Source organism: Elephas maximus, chromosome 1, assembly GCF_024166365.1.
Source record: "Elephas maximus indicus isolate mEleMax1 chromosome 1, mEleMax1 primary haplotype, whole genome shotgun sequence".
In the NCBI taxonomy this organism is placed as follows: domain Eukaryota; kingdom Metazoa; phylum Chordata; class Mammalia; order Proboscidea; family Elephantidae; genus Elephas; species Elephas maximus.
The window spans coordinates 73,383,365-73,391,261 of record NC_064819.1 but is presented as its reverse complement, the minus strand read 5'-3'; positions in this window follow the sequence as shown (position 1 = coordinate 73,391,261).

Sequence of the window (7,897 nt, the reverse complement as noted above, 5' to 3'; positions counted from 1 at the left end):
GGTGGGTTCTAACCACCAACCTTTAGGTAAGTCAAACCTGTTGCCATGGAGTGGAGTCCAACTCATAGCAACCCTATAGGACAGAGTAGAACTGCCCCATACAGTTTCCAAGGAGCACCTGGTGGATTCAAACTGCTGACCTTTTAGTTAGCAGGTGACCTCTTAACCACTACGCCACCTGGGCTCCTTAGGTAAGTAGTCCAGTGCAAACTGTTTTAGCCACCTAGGGACCTAAAATGAACGTCTTGATGGGTGGTGGTGCTGTGTGCTGAACCGCTGACCTTTTGGTTAGCAGCCGAGTGCTTCCCCATTGTATCACCAGGGCTCCTCTATCTCGATGGGTAAAGGAGACTAAGGATGTCTCAGCATGAGCATGGAAGGTGTCCGTATTTTCGTTTTTTCTTTCCTGCTGGAGAGCGCCTATGCATATGCCTTGTGTTAATGCTGAAAGTAATTTTTAGGATCAGCCTGAAGTTACTACTTTCTCCCTCCTATTTACAGATTGCTTGGCTCCTTTTAACTAGAGAAGGAGCTGATTGAGTTCATGTCACTGTATGGAGGCCTCAACCATTTCTGTTACCGTATTAACTTAGTTACTAAGTCAGGTTGATTTTTAAAGAATTCTCAGTGAAGCTGACATTTTCCCTTTCTACATTCTTTCCTCATCTCCTCATACTTGGGATGATTCCACTGCTTCTTAGTCCATTTCCTAACTCTAGTTTTTCCAGCCTACAATTTCTAAATTCCAGTCATACTATTACATGCCTTATGAAAAGGCTTGCAGACTCCCCATTGCCTCAGGTTCAAGTGAGGGCTTTATGACCTGGTGTTTGGGGCTTTTCATAATAGTCTTCTGCTCACACTGACCCTCCTTGCCTCTTCTGCACCCCCCAAAAATTGCAACGCAGTAGATTCTGACTCACAGTGACCCTTTAGGAAAAACTAGAATTACCTCATAGCCACATCTTTCTCCTTGGTGCAGCTGGTGGGTTCGAACCATCGATCCTTTGGTTAACAGCCAAGTGTTTAACCACTGTGTCACCAGGGCTGCGAGCTTACCTTTTTATTCCTTTACTATGTATATATGTATATTTATTTTGACACATATATATATATTTGTTTTGTCAACTTTCCTCACCTGGAATTCCCTGTTTCCCCTCTCTACCTATGACAATCTTTCCAATGCTTCAAATCCCCCTAATTTTTAAATTTACAGTTATCTCTGATAATGAACTTTCATGACATTTAATATTTGGGTACCATTATTATCAATAGCAAAAATTTTTTTTTTCTCTCATTAATTAAACTAAACTCTAGGGCATTATTCTTCTTTGTATTGCATTTTTCCACTACCCCAAGTGTTTTTTGCTTTTTTGAATGTTTTGAATTTTGAAAGAAACTATACCTGTGAAGTGCTAGATATCATTAATACACATTACTGAACTTTTGTATGCCATGTTTACTTACCAAAACTCAAAATTAAGCTTCCGTTTGTCATTCTGCCCCCTTCCTCTTTGTGACTGTACAAGGATATTTAACTCTTTTGTTATCATTCACTTAGAATGGATATAATAAAGTGAGTGAGGAAACTTGGAAATCTCCTCTTCTTGATATGACTAGAACCTGAGATCAATACAGTCATACCTTCAGTAGTGTGCTAGCGCCAGTATTCCAAATTCATTGTGCACAAGTGACATATATAGATAGAGATGGATAGATAAGAGTCTCTGGGTGGCAAAAAATGGTTAAGCACTCAACTACCAGCCAGAAGGTTGGTGATTTGAACCCACGCAGAGGCACCTTGGAAGACAGGCCTGGAGATCTGCTTCTGAAAGCCCACAGCACTGAAAATCCTATGGAACACAGTTCTACTTTGCAACACATGGGGATACCAGGAGCCAGAATTGACGCCAACCAACGACAGCAACAGTTAGGTGTAAGGTTAGTGCCACCCAGTATACCCCATTCTTGTAAAAATGAAAGATTTTCAGATGTCCAGTGGGTAAATCCTATAAGCTATTTACTCCACATTATAAGGAAACAGTAATTAATATTCAGTAACCACATTCTGCATCAGAGGATATTCTTTGCAAGCATTTGAAGCAGTCCTTGCTGGGTTGAGCAGAAAGGGAGTTTATTAAGAGTATACTGGGAAGCTTACAGAATCATTAGGAATGCTGGGAACTACATCAGGTACTAAGCAGTACGAACAGTGTCCCATCCTGATTTTAATGACCAGTGCAAACATACTAGTAAGTACTGGCTAGCACAAATCTTTGAAATAATACTACCTCCAAACTGTTTCTGGTAATGGATCTGTTCCTGTGTTCCTGTTCTTTATATAATACCTGAGAAATGATTTTCCTTATTTCTCAGCTTTATCTGCCAGCACCTCCTCTGCCCCAGTTGCCATAGTGCACCTAATGGATAGAGCTTGGGTCCCAAGTTTGTGTCCTGGTTGTAATGGAGGCTAGAGATGCAAGCAACCAGGGATGGATGTCCCAATAAGCAAGGTAAGCACATGCTTAGGGCATCAACAAAACAGGGACATTAGTCACCCAAAGCAAAGATCCATGTATGTCAAGCAGACAGGACACAAGGAAAAGCAAGTGCTGCAATGGAAGAGAACTGGCAGGGCACTAAATGAAACTGATACCAGCTCCGGTGTGTGAGAATATGCCAGCCAGAAATAAAGATCACCACACACAAGGTTGTTTAATCTATGAAGCCCCCACCACTTCAATATTTTCATTGACATTTGTCTGCTATAGTCCCCTCCAGTGTAACTGAAACTCCCTATCTAGGTGGGTCTCTTGGTAGTATACTATTTCTAATAAACAAGAGGTGGGGGTGAGCTATCGAGTCTAACTCTTGTTATAGTCACCCAATATGCAACTGGATCCAACATGAGCAGTTACTGGGCAAGGATGGATTATGTTAACCATTAATGGGTCTCTGATCCATTTTGAGAGAACCGTCTTGTACACGTACACCTTCTGATCCAGCAACTCCAATCAGGAGGGTCAGTAATGCTCTTTGCTGTTATACAAGCACAATAGTATGCTCCTGCACAGGGGTGGATTAACTAGTTAGCAAGGTACACACTGGATTACATTAAGCAAGGTATGCACGGGTTTACTTGTGTTTACTCACTGTCGTAGTCATCTGTTGTTCTTGTTAGGTGCCATTGAGTCAGCTCCGAATCATACTGACCATATGCACAACAGAATGAAACACTGCCGGGTCCTGCACCATCCTTAAAATAGTTGTTATGCTTGAGCTCATTGTTGCAGCCACTGTGTCAATCCACCTCGTTGAGGGTCTTCCTCTTTTCCGTTGACCCTGTACTCTGCCAAGCATGATGTCCTTCTCCAGGGACTGATCCCTCCTGACAACATGTCCAAAGTACGTAAGACACAGTTTCGCCATCCTTGCCTCTAAGAAGCATTCTGGTTGTACTTCTTCTAAAATAGATTTGTTCGTTCTTTTGGCAGTCCATGGTATATTCAATATTCTTCACCAACACCACAATTCAAAGGCATCTTCTTCGGTCTTCCTTATTCATTGGCCAGCTTTCACATGTATATGATGCGATTGAAAATACCATGGCTTGGGTCAGGCGCACCTTAGTCTTCAAGGTGACATCTTTGCTCTTCAACACTTTGAAGAGGTCCTTTGCAGCAGATTTGCCCAATGCAATGTGTCTTTGGATTTCTTGACTGCTGCTTCCAAGGGTGTTGATTGCAGATCCAAGTAAAATGAAATCCTTGACAACTTCAATCTTTTCTCCGTTTATCATCATGTTGCTCATTGGTCCAGTTGTGAGGATTTTTGTTTTCTTTATGTTGAGGTGTAATCCATACTGAGGCCTGTGGTGTTTGATCTTCATTAGTAAGTGCTTCAAGTCCTCTTCACTTTCAGCGAGCAAGGTTGTCTCATCTGCATAACGCAGGTTGTTAATGAGTCTTCCTCCAATCCTGATGCCTTGTTCTTCTTCATATAGTCCAGCTTCTCATATTATTTGTTCAGCATACAGAATAAATAGGCATGGTGAAAGAATACAACCCTACTGCACACCTTTCCTGACTTTAAACCAATCAGTATCCCCTTGTTCTGTCCGAACAACTGCCTCTCGATCTATGTAAAAGTTCCTCATGAGCACAATTAAGTGTTCTGGAATTCCCACTCTTCACGGTGTTATCCATAGTTTGTTACGATGCACACAGTCAAATGCCTTTGCATAGTCAATAAAACACAGGTAAACATCCTTCTGGTATTCTCTGCTTTCAGCAAGGGTCCATCTGACATCAACAATGATATCCCCGGTTCCACTTCCTCTTCTGAAACCAGCCTGAATTTCTGGCAGTTCCCTGTCGATATACTGCTGCAGCTGTTTTTGAATGATCTTCAGCAAAATTTTGCTTGCGTGTGATATTAATGATATTGTTCTATAATTTCCACATTCGGCTGGACCACATTTCTTTGGAATAGGCATAAATATGGATCTCTTCCAATCAGTTGGCCAGGAAGCTGTCTTCCGTATTTCTTGGCATAGACGAGTGAGCACCTCTAGCGCTGCGTCTGTTTGTTGAAACATCTCAATTGATATTCCATCAATTCCCGGAGCCTTGTTTTTCGCCAATGCCTTCAGAGCAGCTTGGACTTCTTCCTTCGGTACCATCGGTTCCTGATCATATGCCACCTCTTGAAATGGTTGAATATCAACTAATTCTTTTTGGTATAATGACTCTGTGTATTCCTTCCATCTTCTTTTGATGCTTCCTGCATCATTTAATATTTTCCCCATGGAGTCCTTCACTATTCTAACTCGAGGCTTGAATTTTTTCTTCAGTTCTTTCAGCTTGAGAAATGCCGAGCATGTTCTTCCCTTTTGGTTTTCCATCTCTAGCTCTTTGCACATGTCATTGTAATACTTTATTTTGTCTTCTCGAGAGGCCCTTTGAAATCTTCGGTTCTTTTACTTCATCAATTCTTCCTTTTGCTTTATCTGCTCGACGCTCAAGAGCAAGTTTCAGAGTCTCTTCAGTGACCTCTTGCTTTCTTCGTGGATGATGTCCTTGATGTCATTCCACAACTCATCTGGTCTTCGGTCACTAGTGTTCAATGCATCAAATCTATTCTTGAGATGGTCCCTAAATTCAGGTGGGATGTACTCAGGGTCATGTTTTGGCTCTCGTGGACTTGCTCTGATTTTCCTCAGTTTCAGCTTGAACTTGCATATGAGCAATTGATGGTCTGTTCCACAGTCGGCCCCTGGCCTTGTTCTGACTGATCATATTGAGCTTTTCCATTGTCTCTTTTCACAGATGTAGTCAGTTTGATTTCTGTGTGTTCCATCTGGTGAGGTCCATGTGTATAGTTGCCATTTATGTTGGTGAAAGAAGGTATTTGCAATGAAGAATTCGTTGGTCTTGCAAAATTCTATCATTCGATCTCCAGCGTTGTTTCTATTACCAAGGCCATATTTTCCAACTACTGATCCTTCTTCTTTGTTTCCAACACTCGCATTCCTATCGCCATTAACTATCAATGTATCTTGATTGTATGTTCGATCAATTTCAGACTGCAGCAGCTGATAAAAATCTTCTATTTCTTCATCTTTGGCCCTAGTGGTTGGTGTGTAAATCTGAATAATAGTCATATTAACTGGTCTTCCTTGTAGGCGTATGGATATTATCCTGTCACTGACAGCGTTGTACTTCAAGATAGATCTTGAAACGTTCTTTTTGACGATGAAGGCAACACCATTCCTCTTCGAGTTGTCATTCCCAGTATAGTAGACTATATGATTGTCTGATTCAAAATGGCCAATACCGGTCCATTTCAGCTCACTAATGTCTAGGATATCGATGTTTATGCATCCCATTTCATTTCTGACGATTTCCAATTTTCCCAGATTCATACTTCTTACATTCCAGGTTCCGATTATTAATGGATGTTTGCAGCTCTTTCTTCTCATTTTGAGTCGTGCCACATCAGCAAATGAAGGTCCCGAAAGCTTTACTCCATCCACATCATTAAGGTCGACTCTACTTTGAGGAGACAGCTCTTCCCCAGTTATCTTTTGAGTGCCTTCCAACCTGGGGGGCTCATCTTCCAGCACTGTATCAGACAATGTTCTGCTGCTATTCCTAAGGTTTTCACTGGCTAATGCTTTTTAGAAGTAGACTGCCAGTTCCTTCTTCCTAGTCTGTCTTAGTATGGAAGCTCAGCTGAAACCTCTCCTCCATGGGTGATCCTGCTGGTATCTGAATACCAGTGGCATTGCTTCCAGCATCACAGCAACACACAAGCCCCCACAGTATGACCAACTGACAGACAAGTGAGGGCCTCATTAACATAACTGGCTCTAATCCTGCTTCGTTAACATCATAGAGGTAGGATTTACAACACACAGGAAAATCACATCAGATGACAAAATGGTAGACAATCACACAATATTGGAAATCACAGCCTAGCCAAGTTGACACACATTTTGGGGGACACAATTCAATCCGTAATACACCTGCTACTCTTAATTATTTTTCAAGACAGTCCCAAGTATCACCTCTTCCAGGAAGCCTGTCTGCTCTCTCTACCCTTCTCCCAAAGCCTAGGCGATATATGGGTACTCCATATCTTTTTGCATAGGATCATGTCCATGCCTGTTTCTTAAAATTTATCAGAGTGTATTATATCCAATTAAATCTTAGCCAAACGAACACCTGTTTATATTTGCCTAGATTATGCCTCGTCCAGTATATGGGCTATAGTAGGCAATCAGTATGTGTTTCCAAAAAGAAGAAACAAATGAATAAATGTTTGAACCATATACAGTTGATTGTCCAGATGAATTAATTAAGTTTAAAAAAGATTATAGTAATTCAGAAAAGTAAAAAATTGAAACACATATGAACTAGAAAGAGAGGAGGCTTGATTTATGACAAAGGTGACTCTGCAGTGCAGTGGGGAAAGGAAAGTCTTCTAAATAAATAGTGCCAGGTCAACTGGATACCCATGTGAAGGAAAAAATTGTAATCCCCTTCTCACACCAGACATACACAAAAATACTGTCTCAGGCTGGGTTCTGTAGAAAAACAAAACCATAGAAGTGTGTATATATGTACAGAGTGAGAGAGAGAAGAAGAAGAAAGAGAGCTTTATCTCAAGGAAATGGCTTATACAGTTGTAAAGGCTGGCAAGTCCCAAATCCATGGGTCAGGCATCACGCTAGAGGCTTTTCCTAACTCACGTAGCTGCAGGGACTGATGAATGCAAGGTCGGCAGGTAAGACAGCAGGCTGCTGACTCACAGGCTGCTAAGGCCCAGAAAACCCATGATTGGCAGGCAATATGGCAGGCCACTGCCTCAAGTCCCCAAAACCAGAGGTCAGATGATGACAAGCCATATGTAGGATCTAGAGCAAGCAAAACCCCTCTTAGTCATCTAGTACTGCTATAACAGAAATACCACAAGTGGATGGCTTTAACAAAGAGAAGTTTATTCTCTCACAGTCCAGTAGGCTACAAGTCTGAATTCAGGGCACAGGCTCCAGGGGAAGGCTTTCTCTCTCTGTTCACTCTGGTGGAAGGTCCTTGTCATCAGTCGACCCTTGGTCCGGGAGCATCTCAGCACAGGAACCTCATGTCCAAAGAACATGCTCTGCTCTGGGCACTATTTTCTTGGTAGTATGAGGTCCCCTTGTCTCTCTGCTCGGTTCTCTCTTTTACATCTCAAAAGAGATTGGCTTAAGGCACTATCTAATCTTGTAGACCTCATCAACCATAACTGCTGCCAATCCATCTTAGTACATCGTAGTGATAGGATTTACAACATATAAGGAAATCACATCAGAAGAGAAAATGGTAGACATACAATCATACAAGGGAATCATGAC